This window comes from Eufriesea mexicana, unplaced genomic scaffold (genome assembly GCF_001483705.2).
Source record: "Eufriesea mexicana isolate 0111107269 unplaced genomic scaffold, ASM148370v2 scaffold382, whole genome shotgun sequence".
Classification (NCBI taxonomy): Eukaryota; Metazoa; Arthropoda; class Insecta; order Hymenoptera; family Apidae; genus Eufriesea; species Eufriesea mexicana.
In genome coordinates, this window is record NW_016908540.1 from 738,346 (window position 1) to 758,121 (window position 19,776).

At 34.5% G+C, this 19,776-nt stretch overlaps 1 protein-coding gene across 2 annotated transcripts in view; it reads left to right on the forward strand.

Moving 5' to 3' along the window:
- Pgant9 (polypeptide N-acetylgalactosaminyltransferase 9) overlaps positions 1–19,776 on the forward strand; it is a 607,825-nt gene that overhangs the window by 385,500 nt on the left and 202,549 nt on the right. For both annotated transcript variants that reach the window (XM_017896748.1, XM_017896749.1), the window contains exon 4: positions 2,541–2,628. The gene's annotated coding sequence lies outside the window, so the exon portion shown is untranslated. The remainder of the gene's footprint in view (positions 1–2,540; positions 2,629–19,776) is intronic.

Below are 19,776 nucleotides of genomic sequence, written 5' to 3' on the forward strand. Positions count from 1 at the left end.
TGCTTTATGCGCGGTAAATACTTCCTAATACTATTATAATACAGATAAGTTTTGGCACTTTATAATTTTTAACAATAAAATAAATATGAAACGAAAAAGAGATGGCAATAACGATGATCTTAGCGTTGATTGGTTTGAAAGATGAAATTAAACAAATATATTATTACAGAATTACGCAGAAGCAATGGAGAGAGGAATAGCAAAAGTAATGGCAAAAATGGGAATTTCCACATTACAATCATATAAAGGAGCTCAAATTTTTGAAGCAGTTGGTTTATCTGAAGAAGTTATTGATAAATGTTTTAAGGTATGTATTTACACAGAAACAGGATGATGTCCATTTTAATAATGGTTGATTGTAAAAAATACGAATGATTAAAAATTGGATCCAATTAATGAATACAACCAGCTGCTATGATTCAATGTATTTTAATGACGTACTTTATATTATGTTATATTATATTATATTATATTATATTATATTATATTATATATTTTACATATATTTTTGATCATTATCTTGTATTATGCCTATAGCTTCGTGTATATCTCTTGCATAATTTCATTCATAATTAATAGAAATTAATAGAAATAAAAAATGGAAAGTGGAATGCAAAATAAAATCCACTTCTTGGACTACATTCTTACCTAGTATCCACGATAGTTTGACACTCAGGCCACCCTTCTGCACCCCATTCCTCAGTGTTAAAATGCAAGATATTTTTCTGATTTAGGTATCTTGGGTCAATATTTTGTGAAGGGGTCGCACGTGACGTGAACTAGAAATTTTTGTCCAAATCCAATTCTAACCCAAGACTTGCAGGGCACACTTGACATTGTCGTAGCGTCCATAGCAATAACATTTTTCTCTCCTGTCTTTCTATTTTTCACCATACATCTGTGTACGCGTGTTCTCTGATTATTCAACTTTAATACAGACAGTTCAAGTTTAATACAGACTGTTTTTGTAACAGAAAGTGAATGTGACAGAAAAACTGATGCTACAGACGACTCACAATTGGATAGTTCTGAATGGATTAGTTATACTGAATCTGAAGAAATACCTTCAAGAATACCATTCATAGTCGGTGACACTCGTACAGAGATCGAGCGTCGACTTCAACCTCCGATCCCGAAGACATCCGCTTGAATGGAAAACTGCCTAATATTCTAACAGGAGTTAGGAAGGATTGCAAAGTCTGTTCTTAAAGAAATAAGCCTAATCAAACAACATATTATTGTAATACTTGCCTCGACAAGCCGGGCATGCATCTTGGCAATTGTTATATAAAATATCATACACAGCAAAATTACAAAGACTGATATTTAAGAAATTATCTTCATAAGGGTTTTATTATACGTAAAATGTTAAAATATAAAATTTTTGCTGCGAAACGTCTCGAGTTGCTTGTTCGCCGTGCGAAGAAGGCCTCGAGTGCAAAGGATTAATATAGCCAAAAATCCTACAAATATAAATAAAAGACAACACGAAACAACTCTAAACAACTTTCCTCGCGATCTCTTTGACGTTACGCTACTAAGGTTCGCGTATTATCTTTCGAATAAACCAATCTCGCAACCCTGAAATCTCACTCCATCATCAAGATTGCCGCGACCACCCTCGTCCAGCGTGAAATTACGAACGCGTTCGTGCATCGCGAAACTGACGTTAGCTAACTCGCCTAGGGGATGCAACCCCCGTTCGCGATTCTTCGTTACGCGCTCGAAGAAACTGCGGAAACGACGAGCACTCCGCGAAATCAAGGAGGCCAGGCCTCGTAGACGGAGTTGCTTGCGCGTGGTCATAATTCCGCCAGACATGCAGCAACCCCGTTCCCACCCCCTTTCCACCCTCTCGCGCTTTCACGTTGTTGCACGGCCCTGTACGCCGAGTTTCGGGGTTTTCACTGGCTTCCAGGTCCAACGACGTTTAATATCCGTACGCCGGATTTCAAAAGCCTCTTTTCCGGGCCGGGCCGACGCCATTGTTCGGCCACCTTCCAGCCAAAGTCGCTTTCCCGCGGCGCCAGAGTTATTTATACGCTTAAAAATTAATCCGCCGCGTTAAGGTCGTGCTTTTGGTTCAGTGGCTCGCTTTCTCGGGAGATGTAGGCTAGTCGGCTATGGGGATGCTGTTTGCGTTATTTCTGAGCTGAATCGGGCTGCTGGTCCAGGGATCCCGGGGTGAATAGGTCGGTTCGCGTGCAGTCGTGTTTCTTCTTTTGTGGCTCGTACGTTGGGATTATTGGAATGGGAGGGATGTGTAGGAAAATGTTCGTGCGTCGCATAAGCGATTGGGATTAAGGTACACGTGCCTCGCGAACGACAGATTACGATGTTTCTGAATATTTTGGAATATTTTATCGAAGGAGATAAGCAGATGGGTAATTTATCTCTGACAATTTACGACGTTTTAATGTCGGAAATGAATCGAGGATTTATGCCAGTTATCCTTTACTATGTCGTGTCATTATTTATTAATGTTTAATACCGCGAAATTATTCTATTTTATTAATAGAAAGAATATTTTTCTGTTGCAGGATAGAGTTTATGCTCGTTTGCAAGACAATAATTTTCACGTGAACGAGGATTCAAGAGGATATCTGTGGATTTAAATAAGCTGTATTGGTGAGTAATAGAAATCTTTATATAATATTAATAGCCATTTAATAATTATGCTATAAAAATTTAGCAATATTTATCATTTTTTTAATTAATTTTCGCTGCTGGCAAATGAAATATTTTGTCAAGCATAAGAATCTCAATCAGTAGTAAAGAAATTTAGGAAAATTAGAAAATGAATTCTTAAATTATATTGTGTATTTGGAAGATCCTAATCATAGCAACTAAACCCTCCATTACGATATTTTTCTCCCTATGAAATAATAATTTACAGAGTAAATTACACGTATCCCCCAGAGACAATTAGTTCTTTAATTTACAGTTAATAATTAACAATTTTCTTATTTATATTGCATCCAATAATACCTGAATAAACAATCTCTAAAATAATATCGAATATCGAACAATGTATCAATTTCAAATGTCTACATCCAAATATTTATAATTATCAGGAACGCAAAGAAATATTTCAAGTCACCGATATTAATTCACAATTTTAAATCTCTCACTCATCTTCAACGTTATTTCTCCTTAAATCGAAACTACTCCACTGAAATGAAGAAACAATCTCCGAAATAATGTCAAATACCGAGCAATGTATCAATTTCAAATGTCTACATTCAAATATTCATAATTATCAGGAACACAAAGAAATATTTCAAGTCACCGATATTAATTCACAATTTTAAATCTCTCACTCATCTAAGTGAAACTACTCTACTTAAATGAATCTCCAATTTTCGAATTGCAACTCAATAACAATCTCACACTGATCTTCCGCGTTGTTTCTAGCGAGACTAAAGCTGCTCGATTCGCGTCGAGTCACCGATATTAATTCACAATTTTCGAATCACAATTCGACGCGGCTCTCTCGCCGATTTTCCCTGAAATCCGCAGTGAAGAGACGCGTTCGTCCCGCAGTCGGAAACAATCAGTCCATTAATTCGTACACGTGGACGTCGGGACGCGACGCAGCGTCCATCATGTCAGCCGGCAGCCCGAACGATAGAATCGTCCCGGGCTTGAATGGCGGATGGCCTGATAACAAAACTCGTCTGGACTCGGGATATTAATGCTCGCGCGAAGACGGCTTTAATAAGTCCGCGACGTAATGAAAACCATTCATATAAAAGTTTCCTCCGCGAGGTGACGCTTTAATTGAACGCGGCCACGAAGAGGTCTCGCAGCCGCCACCCCCTAGGCTTCCTCTTTCTTATGCCGAGCTGTAACAAGATGTCAGAGATTACCTTGGCTCGCTTTCCCTCTGCCACCACCGGCACACCAACCCTCCGTCTCCACTTTTCTTTTCCCCAACGAATCCACAGTTACTCTCCGCTTCCCTCTCTCTCTTTCTCTCCCTCTTTTTCTCTCTATCTCGTCGTCCTCTCTCTTCTTCCTTTCTCACGGCCGCGTTTCCCCGTTTGCCGTTTTCTATCTCTGGCGACTTTCATTAAAAATTTTCTGTTGGTCGAGCCGATGGAGTCGTTTCCTCTGGAACGTTTCAATTGATATCGAGCCTACCATTCAATCGGGAACAAAAGGGAGAGAATCGTGGCCGGAGGACCGGCTTCATCGGCGAAATCGGGTTTTTCTTCTTGCAGCAGCCTGCCGGGGCTATTAAAGGATCCTGCCTCTCAGATTCGAGGTGTAAATGCGGGTTTGATGGGAAATTTCTGATGGCCGGACAGCGACAATGAGAATGATCGAGCGGAGTCTGCTTCCTGCTTCACGACTGCGTAATAGCGTGCGGCTCCTGCTCGTCCTTTCAGTTCCTTCCACGTGTGCGGGCTTTTTCGAGTTCGCGAATTTTCTGCCAACTGTGTATACTTGAATGGAACGGGTTGGCAAACTTTCGGTGTTTGACAGTAAACCTACCACGATCGGATAAACGATGGACGAAGAAAGGAACGAAGCTTAACGAAGCTTAAAAGATAAAATTTCTTTTTTAAATTATTAATCCTAAATGCAGAATTTTAAATCAAAATTTTAGGAATGGTTATTTAAGCTGTGGTAGGTTTAGGGTTAAGGAAGCTATAGGAAGTTCGAGGGTTTTTTTATTTTTGGGGGGTGAAGAAGAGAAATGGGATTTTTGGGGAATTAAATTTTTTTGAGCGTGTTTATATATGTGTATATGTATATTATTTTGGTTCTATGGAAAGGAGATGGAGTTTTTCCTGTTTGTTTAGCTGGCAGAATGTTTGAGAATTTTTGTTTTTCAAAATTAGTGGTATTTTCACTTGGTTTCGATTTTTCTTTGAGAGCACGTGGATGGAAAAGGTAGTGATTTTTCTTAATCTCGTGAAAGGATTTGGAATTCTGTAGTACGTGGTTAAGGAAAAGGTAGCATTATTTACGATTTTTCCTGAAAACAGAAAATGGAACTTTTACGGGCACGTTTGAAGAGATCCTAAAGATAAAACTAGATCTTTTATGGTGTATATATATAGGAAAGTAAAAAATTTTTTTAGTCTGATCTTTTATAGAAGACTGTAAGTTTCGAGTAAATTTTTAAAGAAAGTGGACGATGTTTAAGAGCGAGCTTTTTGGAAGAAGATAAAATATTTTCCAAGAGCACATTAATATTTGTAATATTTCACAAATCAAGAATTCATTTCGTAATTAAATTTAATATTTAATCTCCTTAATTTTCCAACATATTACATAATTTTTCCAAAACCGTCAGAAAACAAGTGTCCTAAGAGAAGAATTTAATATTCTAAAAATTACGGATGAATCCAAGAATTCAATTAATTAAATATTTCACACAATTTTTCTAAAAATACCATAACAAATGTCCTGACAGAACTCAATATTCTAAAAATTGGTTTCTCATTATACAAGAAATAAATTAAGAAATATCGCAAAGCTTTCGAAACAATTTCTAAAAATTATTTTCTGAAATTAATTATTATTATAATGATAAAAATTGAAAGTATTTGTTATAAAAATTAACCATAAAAAATTATAATAAATTAAGAAATATCGCAAAGCTTTCGAAACAATTTCTAAAAATTATTTTCTGAAATTAATTATTATTATAATGATAAAAATTGAAAGTATTTGTTATAAAAATTAACCATAAAAAATTATAATAAATTAAGAAATATCGCAAAGCTTTCGAAACAATTTCTAAAAATTATTTTCTGAAATTAATTATTATTATAATGATAAAAATTGAAAGTATTTGTTATAAAAATTAACCATAAAAAATTATAATAAATTAAGAAATATCGCAAAGCTTTCGAAACAATTTCTAAAAATTATTTTCTGAAATTAATTATTATTATAATGATAAAAATTGAAAGTATTTGTTATAAAAATTAACCATAAAAAATTATAATAAATTAAGAAATATCGCAAAGCTTTCGAAACAATTTCTAAAAATTATTTTCTGAAATTAATTATTATTATAATGATAAAAATTGAAAGTATTTGTTATAAAAATTAACCATAAAAAATTATAATAAATTAAGAAATATCGCAAAGCTTTCGAAACAATTTCTAAAAATTATTTTCTGAAATTAATTATTATTATAATGATAAAAATTGAAAGTATTTGTTATAAAAATTAACCATAAAAAATTATAATAAATTAAGAAATATCGCAAAGCTTTCGAAACAATTTCTAAAAATTATTTTCTGAAATTAATTATTATTATAATGATAAAAATTGAAAGTATTTGTTATAAAAATTAACCATAAAAAATTATAATAAATTAAGAAATATCGCAAAGCTTTCGAAACAATTTCTAAAAATTATTTTCTGAAATTAATTATTATTATAATGCTATAAATTGAAAGTATTTATTATAAAAATTAATCATAAACAATTTTATACGATAATAATGAAATTAAAATTATTTATTATAAAAATTATTTTTCTTCGACCAAATATTCGAGGTAACTCGACAGTTCCTCGATGTTCTCGACCAAAAATGGTTAATTGTAAGTTCTATCAGCTTCGCGTTATCCGTCACGAGTAATCTTGATACCCGTGCCAAAAATGCATCGCAATTCAAATTCGCGAACGAGTAGCAGAATTTAGCCGCGTTTTACCGCGGCGAGTGTCACTTTCCATTTACTTATCTCGCGGGTAACATTCTCGGTGTTTAATCTCATCGTGGCGAAGAGACGAGCGTGAAAGAACGTGGCAAAAACGCGGGACTTTTTCGCAAATACACCCGTGTTTGTATCTCGTGATCCCTTTACCTTCTGCCTTCTTCCCGTGCATCCTTTTTCGCCACGTTGCTCCTACCTTTATCAACTTTTTACGCTTTTCTCTGCACGCTTCTTTCCATAAACGAGGTTTACCGATTTGTTACGCTTCCTGTTTCTTCCCGGCATCCTTCGTTTCATCCTAAGTGGCTCTTCTACCTTCGTCTTCGTCCGTGAAATTTATACTGCGGATAAATAAAAAATTTCTTTCACTTTTATCTACGCGATACGTTTCATTCGAACGTTTATATATTTATATAACAATCGGAAGTTATTTCTGTCGAGGATTTTTTAAACTTTTTGTAAAATGTAATAAAATTTATTAAATGAGTATCGAGTACTCAATTATCGATATTGCAAAAGGAATAATAGGAAATTGTAAAAAGAGGGAATTAAATCTTCCTGTAATAGAAATAATTAATTTGATATCTTTATAAATTTCGTGTTGCTTTTTTATCTCATTTCTGGGGCTTTGAGTTTTACTAATTGTCATTTGATATTTTTCTTTATTTTTCGACATGTCGTCCTCTTTGTTCTCTGTCACGATACCGTTAATTAATTAATTTGTGTTTTCTTTCCTGTTCCCATATTGTTCAAAGGCTATCCACTACGGTGGGTGGTTAGACCATTAATTTAACATGGGTTGTTTCGGGCGAGATAAAATTGCTTTGTCGATTTTTCGTTTCCCTTTAACGAGACTGATTTAATTACTCTTTTTCGGGAGGTCTTCAGTGGAATTTTTGGTTTTAGTCGGCTACAAACGATCGTCTCCTATACATGTAAATTGAAACTGTCAATAATTGTTAGGAGAAAAATATTCAAAATTCGTAATTCGACGTCTTCTGTCTTCAAAATATCTAGAATTAAAAATGAACAAATCTCAGATTTCAAAACATAAAATTCAAAATTGGAAATATTCAGAATCATGACACAAGCACAAAAATTTAAAATATTTAATAAAAGAATAAAGAATAAAAATTCAAAGTACCCAGGACTTAAATTACAAATTCTGAATTCAAAAATTTATAGTAATCGCGATTCGAAATTCAAAATTTTTATCTAAAGTTAGTTTATCTAAAAACTTTTAAAATCCACCGTTAAAAATTCAAAAATCAGAATTGAAAATTAAAAATTAAAAATTCGCTGTATGCATATTGAAAACTCAAAACTTAGGACACTCAGAGTCCAAACTATGAAATAAAAAATTGAATGTACTCGAAATTAGAAACGGAGAATTCATAATCCATAGTCGAAATTACCTAACAAAGCAGTAGCTATTATTTAAACCGATTATCGTACATTTCGCGATGGATATAGACTCGTAATAGTTTTCGGAGTTACGTGCTCCGAGCTCGGTAAGTTTTCGCGATCGTTCCACTGTCAGTTGTTCCTCGGATTTGCATAAAGTTGTCCCGGTGCATCGGTAATCGTTTGCACCTTCACGCTCGCTGTGCACTCGTGTGCGCACTTTGATAGTCCCCAATCAGTCGTGTGTTTCGGCGTTGTTTCGCGTGATATGTACGCGATACTGTGTCTAGTATTAGTGTTTGTCGTCGACACGTGGTACTCCCGATGGGGTATTCAATAACATGTACCTTTATGTGCGATATACTCGAAATTAACGAAACTCGGAATCGTGATATTTCCTTATTGAATTAATATTTGCCATTTTGAAACTGCACCCTCCATCGATTCACGATCGCTGCATTCCCGTGGCTATTATATATTTCCACCATGAAGAATGGAAGTATCGCTCAAAATTTGTTTTTTGATGAATTAATCACTCGTAACCTGATTATTGTAGATTTCATCGTCAATCTTGATATATTTTTGTATCGAGAAGTTTTTCCCTAGCAAAAGTTCCGCTTCGAAATGAATATATGGATTATAAATATCGGTGAATTTATTTATGCTGTAGCCTCACATAGTTATTCGAGTTTTTAGATAAAAATAGGACTAAATATTACGATGTAGATTTATTTATATTTTCATAACGGTGGCAGTAGGGAGCAAAGAGTTGAAGGAGTTCAGAATTCTGATGTTTGATTGGATTAAATTATTAGTAAATTTATATTTGTACTATTTATTAAGGGACACTAATTGGTACTTATCATTTTTATGTATTTACACTAGTGTACCACATATTTGATGATCTTTCTGTCCAATTTGGTTCGAGGCTTATTTACATTTGATTTCTCTGATATGACAATCTTCAGCACTGATGTTTTTACAGAAAATTCGATATAATTGGGATTCACTTGATGAATGAAACGAACCAATCATTGTATTGTCCTTTTCTAGTAATATTACCACGCTTATTTGCATCCACAATGCACTGTCTAATTAAACAGTGACCACTATTGGGACTCTTTTGGTGAACGAAGAAGTTAATATACAAATCACACTACTTTCCATCCTAGAAAATCTCTAACCGTGCGTAACATTATTTCAGACCATTAACACGTTGACTGCCACGATGGTCACCAGTGGCCGGCGATATTAATTTTCTAAATTTCTATTTGTTTTATTTTCACCATTTTTTTGACAATTCGAACAACTTAAATAAATAAAGAACTTTGAATAGAAAAAGTAAATATCTTGCACCATGTTTTTCTTTTCTTTGTCATATTGTTCAATAATTCATTGTTATATCTTAAAAATAATTATATCTTAAAATCGTGGCCCCCTGAGCATACAATATAAAAAGTGCGTGGCAGTGAAAGTGTTAAGTATCATAAACGACAACGCTAAATAACCCAAGTGACGAGTTGCAGCGCCCAGTCACAAACCTAACCTCAAACCTAACCTCACACCTAACCTGAAACCTAATCCTCGTGAATCCTCATTCAATAACCAATACCTAACACCTCCAACCGTGTCACAAGCTCCATTAAGCACGTTTATCCACGTTCTCTAATACAATGTTCACACCAAAAAGCCCATCTCCCTCCTCGAGAACCATTCGCGGGTAATTATTCCCATAGCTGGGCGTAAAAAGAGATAAAATTAGAAAAGAAGAGAGAGAATCTTTGGCTTAAAAAATGCGTGGCAGTGAAAGTGTTAAGTATCATAAACGACAACGATAAGTATGCCAAGTGACCAGTCGCAGCGTCCAGTCACAAACCTAACCTCAAACCTAACCTCAAACCTAATCCTCGTGAATCCTCATTTAATAATCGATACCTAACACCTCTAACCGTGTCACAAGCTCCATTAACACTAGGTTTACGGACGCTATCTGTATACCTATTTCCAAGGACATCTGTCAAATTGACAGGTAAAGGAAAGCACGTGCCCTTTTTCTTAACGATTAGTTTAATTTGAAAACAATTATATATTATATTGTGGTATCGCAGGATGAGTGGGTCAAGCATGTTATCTAGAGTGCGTACGAAAGGACAGATAACCGTGCGCTAGGATCGTGTGGACGGGATGTTTATGAATGTATCGGATGAAAGTGAAGAGTGTCTTTAGGAATGCGTTTGAGTGTTTGGGCTACGTGACCCGCCGAGGGTAAGATTGCAAGGAGTGCGTAGGAAAGTGTGATTTGGAAAGAGAGAATAGGTATGAAAGAGGATAGAATGTATGGTTTTAAATAGGGATGCAAGGGCGTGAGTAGGCAGTATGTAGTATGTCGTAGTACGGTGTAGTATGTTAGAGTTCGTAGCAGAGAGTTGTGAAGAAAGAAGTTGTTAGTTGTAATTGTGTTGTTAGCTGTAATGGTGTTAGTTGTATTCGTGTTGTTAGGTATAATTGTGTCGTTGTAGTCGTAAGAGTTTAGTTGATAGATATCTATATTCGTAATCTTTGCCGTCACCGTACATTGTATATTATATTTTATGTTAATAAATAGTAGTTATATTATTTAACACCACCTTATCTCTACAATATTAACAGTCTTAATATAAGTTGACTAAATCTGTTACCACCGTATAATTGGAGCAACCCTTCCGTCAAATTGAAGGGTTCCGTAAATCTAATGTTAAGCACGTTTATCCACGTTCTCTAATACAATCTTCACACCAAAACGGCCATCTCCCCTCTCGAGAACCACAACACGCATGCGCGTGGCCGCGTATAATTCGCGGGTAATTATTCCCATAGCTGGGCGTAAAAAGAAGAGAAAATTAGGAAAGAAGAGAGAGAATCTCTGGCTTATTTCAGCCGTGAAAAAGTTGCCACGGGGACAGGTGGCGAACCGTCACGCGGTTGCGTTTCCGCGAACGCGCCGCAAACAAAGGAGTTGCCGCGAGAGATAGGAAAAAGCGAGGTCCGGGCCACGGCTCACGCCGACATTAAACGTGTAATCCGCGTGTGTGCCCTCCTTCTTCATTACCGGCTGAGGGTTAATTAAATTCTCGCCCCCGTATTTCATTAAAACGTCAAATAACAAATGCCGACGTTTTCGAGCGTGCAACTTTTTGCCGGTGAAAGAAGTTTTCTGTAACGAGAGGAAAATTTCTGCGGAGGTACACGGGTGGTTGGGGATGTTGGTTACAGGGTGACGCGACTCTCTCTCTCCTCGTTTTCCTCTCCTACCCCCTTTTTGGGCCCGGAATTCCCGCGCAACCCCCAACCGCGTTTGTTTGCCTCGCTTTGTCGGTTTAAAGGGCTGTGCGATTTTAATTGGGGTTTCTGGAACCTTGGAGGAATTCCTGTTGCGTGGCTTTTAATTAGGCGAATGCACCGGTTTTCGGGCTGATGTGTCTCCAAGGCTGCAGTTTCGACAGATTAAGCGTGCTTAATTTTTCTCGCTGATTTGTTGATCGTGCGGCCACGTTGCTTTGCTTTCGCCTGATGGAAGTTGCTGTTTGTGTTGTTCGTGCTTAGAGAACGCTTTGATGATTAAATTCTCGTTGATCTGCGTGAGGATTTTAATTGTTGTGGATCGTAGTCCTGAATTTTATATTTCAAATTCGAATAACAGTGCAAATGAATTTGATTGGGTGTGTATATTGGTGTTTTGTAATAAGTTCAAATTTTGGAAATAATTTGGAAGAATTTTTATTTTGGATAATTATTGTAAAGAATTATATTATATTATTAGCTTCCATATACAGGTTCTATTACACTTTGGAATTTATATATAGTATTATATTAGGTGCCCCAAAATTCACGCAACAAGTAGTTTTGATAAAAATCTCAGGGTTTTAATTAAATTTAAATAAAAATTGGAAATATTGCTGAACAATGAAAATGCGTTATTTTTTCGTATATTTCTCCATTTTTAATAATCCTTCTTTTCAGTGTTGAAAAGCACAAATGGCGCAAATTTAAAATCTTGCGTGAATTTTGGGACATCCTAGAGTCTTCCCCAATTGACAGCACTGTGACACAGAATTTTTATGAATCTCTGTTATTTAAATTTTATTGTACGTGTAATAAATTCGCAGTTGAAGTTAACAAGTAACGAGTCTGTTCAAAATAGCTCTAGAGTTGCAGAGGATTAATTAAATAAATGTAGAGCTTCTTAATTACGAAAGTGAAAGGAAATATATTGCAGCATAATGTTGGCTGAGTTTGTACCCTAATTATTTCACCGTGGATTAACACTGGGTTTCCTTAAGTTCGTTTAAACGTAGTTCGACTGTTTGTCGGATTTGAAATTGCACGAAGCTGAGACAGTCCCTTCGCGAGGTCTCCAAGGTTTGGGAACTCGAGGCATTAATAGCTTCGTTTACGAAGAATCCTCGGCTGATGAAATTGCCGTTGTCTTGAGGGTTGTTAAATATTTGTTAATGATAAAATAGCCTCCTGCGTTATTACGTTAAAAGCTCATTCAGTTGTCTTTCCAACGGCGAGAGATATAAGTCTATTAACTATTTTCACTGCAAGAGGCACGATCTTAACAAAATCTGTTGACAAAAATAAATTTTAAATATACTCATCCTGAAACACAATTTCCTTAAAATCCATTGACAAACAGAAGCTTTAACTCTTTGCACCCGAGATGCGCCTTTTAGTCGCCATTTGATAAAATTTCAAAGATCGATACTCGTTGATATGTCAAATTTAAGATAGTAAAGATAAGATATTTTTGTAATTTAAATTTGAGAGTATTAAGAGAATAGATGAAATAATTCTATGTGTTAATTATTATACGAATTCCCATTTACTACTCCAAAAAATATCGTCAGCTTTATAGCAATAAATCTTTGAACTCCTGCTCTTCTTTAGCCAAAAAATCGTCGAGTGAAAAGGGTTAAATTTCTTCAACTCCTGTGGATAAAAATAATTTTTTAATACACATTATCGTAAAATAATTTCCTTTGAATTTATTATTAAAATTCATTTTTGAGTCTCTTTTTATTATAGATATCTATAATTTTATTATATTTTATTACAGATATTTGTAATTTTATAACTTTTATTATAGATAAATTAAAGAGAAAATAAAGTAGGTATATACACTCTGTGTTCACATGCACGAATGGAAAAAGGAAAGGAGAGGGAGTGGAAAAGTCTGAAATATGGTTTGACTAGGGTATTATAGTCATTAATATTTCCACCTGGATTTTCTCGTAATCCACGAGAACGATCGTGTTCAAAAACGCGGGGATACCTGTTGAAAATCTTGGCTTCTCGAGTTCTCGAGGATCCCGCAAGTACCGTGAGATTTCTCTGTCATAGAAGGAAAGTTTTGGATAAGAAATCGATAGCTATCTCGAGAAGAAGTTCAAAGAAGTTGTAGAACTATCGAAAACGAGTCGGAACTTCCATCGCTGTGATCCAGTTCCGTTTCTCTCAGCTTTTCGATAGCTTCGTTATCGAACATTACATTTTTACTTATTCCACGATCACTTTACATGATCGTAATTGTCTAATTTTGAACTTGACTGTCAATACAAAATTTTGCAGGATACTTTTCTATAGATTGTAATTGCTACAATAATCATTGTGCAATGTAATTCGTGAAATATTGATCATTATTCACTTGGAATTCCTTAAAATAATTGTGTATTTTGAAATCTGTAAAATTTTTAAAAATGTATCTTGTAATAATTTGTTGTTAAAAATTGGGTTCGAAATTGGTCAGTTTTTACTTCCTCCTTTCTCTGGGAAAATGTCGAAGGTGAAATACGAATATCGTGAAGGGGTGATCATGTAAGAATGTTCGAATTTACATTAGGTTGGCCAATAAATAATGGTATTCCTTGTTTTGGTTCGATTAAATTCTATTGTATGTTTATGAGACATGTACATAGTGTTTCCTTGAGTCCTCTGCACTCAAAAGTATTTTTGTTACTAGGAAATGGTAATTCCAAGCCATCCTGTATAGTGTATACACGAAAGAATAATTTTTCTTGTAATAACAAATTTGTTATTACAAAAAGAACAATATATTGCAACATTTTATTCGACAATTATTGTGGTCCCAAAATTTATAAAAACATACTGCATATAAATTTTTCGTTATCAGCAAGGTCCAAAATTAGCCAATTTCAGTAATTTTCCTGTTTATTTCCTCAGGAAGGATATAAAATGGACCGAAAAATAATGTGCCATGAAATCTTGGCTATGTAAATTTTCTGTAATCATTATAAAAATTTATTGGAGTGTTTTCCGATAAATATGACGATTTATTTCAGTGTAATTTCCAGGAAATTATCAATGATCTTGAAAAATGGTTGGGAAGTTAATTGAACGAAACCATCGATATTCACTGTGCAGGTACGAGTTACTTCCCTGTCACTGTAGTCGCTTGCAAAGTGCCTTATCTAAATAGTGCATCGTTCCCCTGCGGATGGTGCACGGCTCCCGGAAGGGCCATGTTTCTTCTCACATAAAACATCATTACCGTGGCCAGGAAAATTCTGCCGGCCCATACAGAATCAGTTAGCATTGGCAGTCGCATTATTCTTTCACCGTTGGTCATATATCTTCCACCGATTTGCAACTATGCAGAAGAGAACGCGTTCGTCCGTAGTTCTCACGGTTGAAGATGCACCTTTTACCGGCATATTTTAACGTGATTTATTTCATTCTCTTCGGCGAAAGATCGGTACTGCGTAGGAATTCCAGGAAATAGAATTAAATTTAATTGGCGAGTAGAAGAGTACAGTAATTAAATTAATATTAGAGTAATTAAACCCATAGCGTAATAGATGTTGAGAACAAAAGAGTTGGAAATTTGTAAGTAGATACAGTCTACGATTGGTCAGACGTACTGTAATAGGAAGAAAATTTCAAATGATTTGGGTCTCTTGTTAAATAATTAATTAAATATTGGCATTTGGTGCTGTGTGCGTCGTTATATAATGATTATGCGATTAATTATTTTCTTTTTATTATGTGCAGTGTATTGTCAGTAATTTTATTATAGAAGTAGGAAAATTGGGTATACAATTAAAAGAGGTAATTTTTAATTATTATATTATTATACAGGTTTAAATAAATTATTCAATTTCGGAAATGTACAGAATTATTATTAATATCGAAGTATAATATATAAATAACATTAATATAAAAATATATTAATATTAGAAATACTATTAACGTAAAAATATAATCCAGAAATATTATCAAGATAGAAATATAACACATAAATAAATAAATAAATTATCAAATACTGGAAATGTGTAGAATTATTATTAATATCGAAATATAATATGTAAATAACATTAATATAAAAATATATTAATAATAGAAATACTATTAACGTAGAAATATAATCCAGAAATATTATCAAGATAGAAATATAACATATAAATAAATAAATAAATAAATTATCAAATAACGGAAATGTTTAGAATTATTATTAATATCGAAATAGAATATATAAATAATATTAATATAAAAATATATTAATAATAGAAATATAACATATAAATAAATAAATTATCAAATAGCGGAAATGTGTAGAATTATTATTAATATCGAAATATAATATATAAATAATATTAATATAAAAATGTATTAATAATATAAATACCATTAACGTAGAAATATAATCCAGAAATATTATCAAGATAGAAATATAACATATAAACACTATTAATATAAACAATATTAAAAATTTGAATGAGGAATAATCTTCTATTTCCCCGTTCTGAACCGTTATCATTTCATTCTGATTATCGTTTCAACAAAATCATACATCCCCTAAACCTGGATTTAATGTCCACACAAAATTTATTTCCCCAACTCTTCTCTACCAAATTTCATCACGAAAAACCTCACTCCGCTATCACTTCCTTCCCTCAAACACCCAACAAACGCTCAAAACTACCTGCTCCGGAACGGATACCGAAAAGATCCTCCCAAAATCGTCCTCGACTTGCCCCTCTCCCCTTTTCGATCTCAAACTAAGCCACCAAACTCGCCCACCGACCATCTACCGAGTCACGGTCAGGAAATTCCGCAGGAGGGGCATTTTTTCCGGAAACGTTGGTCGAATTCGAAGTTCTAGAAACGGCGACGATCCCGCGGACCAGCCGGAAATGGAAAAGTTCCACGGAAACGGTGGCTGAAGCCGCTTCTGGTATCCCGTGTTTATTCGAAAAGTTCTCGAACTTCATGCAAATGCAACGCGCGACGACGTGGAGGAACGGCCACGAGGACTGGTGGTTCGCTTCGTTACCGGGAATCCAGTCGAGTATTCCCCGTGCTCTCTCCCTTACCCCTTCTCGAGGGTACACTTGCAATCTCCATTGTTTCGCGAAGGAAACACGGGCCTGGAACGTGCTGCAACTTCTTCGGCATACTTTCTGTCGGATTAATTAATTGCCTCTTCCGTTTTACTCGCAAGCTTTCGAGGGTTCTTCTCCAGCGAGGGTGGGGGTTGGAACGGAAGAAGATCGGCCTAGACCGAGTCCACTCACCCTCCTTCGATTTTTCGTTTATTTTCACGGTTTGCCTTTTCCGCGTGGACCCCGAGTTTTTCATTCGAGTAATAACGTCTTGCAGGGGGGTAACGTGATTAATGCGAGCCGCGGCGATGGAGGGAAAGTTTAATTGACTGGCCGATCGAAAGTATCGCGGAACTTCGATTTCGGCTATTAATGATCGCGCTAATTAAGCGGAAAATTGAATCGTATCGCGTCCCAGGATAATTACGCCCGGTATGAATTGTTCCGGGTGCCGAGGGGAATTTGTTTTCGATTGTTTGCGGAGATCTCGATTCCCTGGGAATTCGAGAACAATCGGGATGGAGCTGGAAGCGCGAGTCTTGTGGAAACATGGGTCTTTGTTTGGTCCGACGAAAGTAGAAGTCGTGGTCACGATCGTGGTGGTTTATTAAATGTTGGAATTTATCGGTCGCTCGACTATGCGATAATTTTTAGCTTTGTCATGCATGAAAGGAATTTTTATTTTCCCCCTACTCGTGTAAAATTTTGGTGTTATTATTATTGGGGTTGTTCATGGACTTTAAATTGGACTCATGTAATTTTTTTTTTTAATAATATGTCGTTCAATGAATTTTATTATTTTTACCATTTTAATTGTTATATTTTTACATTGAATAATAATGGACATATTGCGAGGATTTATGAAATATTCAAAGAGGAATAATTATGATCATGATTATGAAAATAGAATTATCAAATTAGGCAAATAATTTTTAGATATGGCATTTCGCAAATAATGTGTGAAATAAATGAAAAATTAATTTCCTCTAGATTTATGGCTTGGAACATTTCTATATTTATATTTTCAAATATAAAAAAATTTAGGGGTAGATTTGTCATAAAATTTTAAAGAGGAACTTTAAACAATAAATCTTCTACTGTTATTCCATTCTCTAGAATAAATATATCGGTTATTGCAATAATAATAATTTCTGTCAAATGTCATGATAATAATAAATAATAGGTATACTACCATCTGCAGATGTATATATTTTAATCCATTTATACAAGCTTTGCACGAATGTTACTGAAATATATAAATTAATAAGAAATAAATCAACGAATGGAAGCACTATTTATTGTCTTCTTCTGCGCACGATAAATTATACATTTAAATTGCATAAAAATATACGAATGTACCAAAATTAATTATCGCGTAGTGTAAATACATTGCAATATATTTGAACAAAATACAAAATGAATTTATCGATTGCATACATCATTGCTTAAATAATGTATAAAATAATAACCATTACAGAAATTACAATAGCTTCTTCATCAAACCATATTTTGGGAATTAAAAAGTCAAAAATTTTAACGAAATTATTTTCATACATAAATCCATTTCACGACAAATATTAATCCTCGTATTTTTCAAAAAACAACTCTACCGTACCATACACGAACGATACAAAACAAAGTATTAAACTAATTAAAACCAAGAGTAAAGTAATAAAGTTCAAAAAATAATCGAAAAAATAGGAATACCGTTAACCATATTAATTAAAATTTCTGCAACGAAATTACGTGCTGTCAAAGAACGGGCTCGCGAAAAATTCGCATGAACCGTGTGTCGCTGTGGTGAAAATAATTATTCGAAATTGCAACTGGAAATTAATACGAAACGCAAGCGTGATCCTTGATTAGCCGTCGAGCACTTTTTCACGGGCATAAATTTCCATAGGTCTTATCCTACGGCGTCCTTTTTGTTTCATTCCATAAATAGCTCTGAGAGCCTGTCTGGCATATGGAACGGCAGACTACTGCGCAAAGTGCAGTCTGTAGAATAGTACAATGTAACCAGCGAGGTGTAACTCCTAGTGAGACGAATATTGCTCGTTCGGGCTCGTTTCGTTTCCACCATTTTTGCTTCCTCTGCCTCCTGCGCTATTATCCTTTGGGATTAAAAAAAAAAAAAAAAAAAAAAAAAAAAAAGAAGAAGAGGAGGAAAGAAGAAAGAAAAACGAAATATCTTCTTTGCATCGAGCCAATCTGAATCATTGTAATCGGACAATGAGCTGAAAAAAGAAGAGAGTACTTAGCGACGGATAAATTTTACAAAGGTGAAACCGATCCGATCGAGTCGAAATTTTAATTAATATTCCATCCTGCTATTTTTTCCCTCCAATAATGAACGAACTTTAATAACAAGCAATGTTCGTATTAATTAATCGCGCTCGTTAATCCGTTATCCAGATCATTTTCAATTAGGAATGCTTATTACGCGTATAATTAGAATCAATCGGAAACGAAATTAACTCGTTTCCTCTGCAACGACCGGGCCCCATCGTCGTAAATTTTGTTCAATACTCGCGCAACGATGAAAACGAATTTTGCAATTTTCTGGTATATTAATTACAAGAGATTTGATTAGTTTTCTTATTTTCTGGAATTTGGTAAACGCGTATATGATAGAAAAATCGTGTTCTTTTCCGAGATTTTCATTATTGCGAAGGGTAGAATATATCGTAGTAAATTTTGTGTCACTATACTAACCATAAATCACAATCGAATCTGTTGCCCAAGCTTAATTCGCCGGGATGCAGTCGCCATTATGGTATCGCAATGACGCATAGGTATCTTTTTCACAACTCAAATGCAGATACTTTTAATATAAGAAATAGAAAAATATTAAAATTTATCTGAAAATATAATATTAAAAAAATTAATATTAAAATTATCTGAAAAATATTGGAATTCTCTAATAAATTAAAAAATTCATTTATTTTTGTTATTTTTCTAATTTAATAAATTTCTATAGTCAAGCAAAAAAGAAAACAAATATTTTTAAATCAGAAATCAATTCTTTTCCCGCAATTATCATAATTTTAGAAAATTCATAGCGTGATAAAAAAGAGAATTTAAAAAACAATTTAGTTCCAATAATAGAAATAATTTGAAACACCGAGAGATTCATAGAAAAAGGATTAAAAATTTATTTATAATTAAACGTTTCTATTTTTTATGGTAATTTTGAAGCGAGAGAATTTTTTTTTTTAAATCGCCGGATGTCCTCGTCACGGATTCGATCGCGACTTTCTTAGGTATTTCACAGTATCGGGTGGCTCGGGTAGGTTGCAACGGAAATATT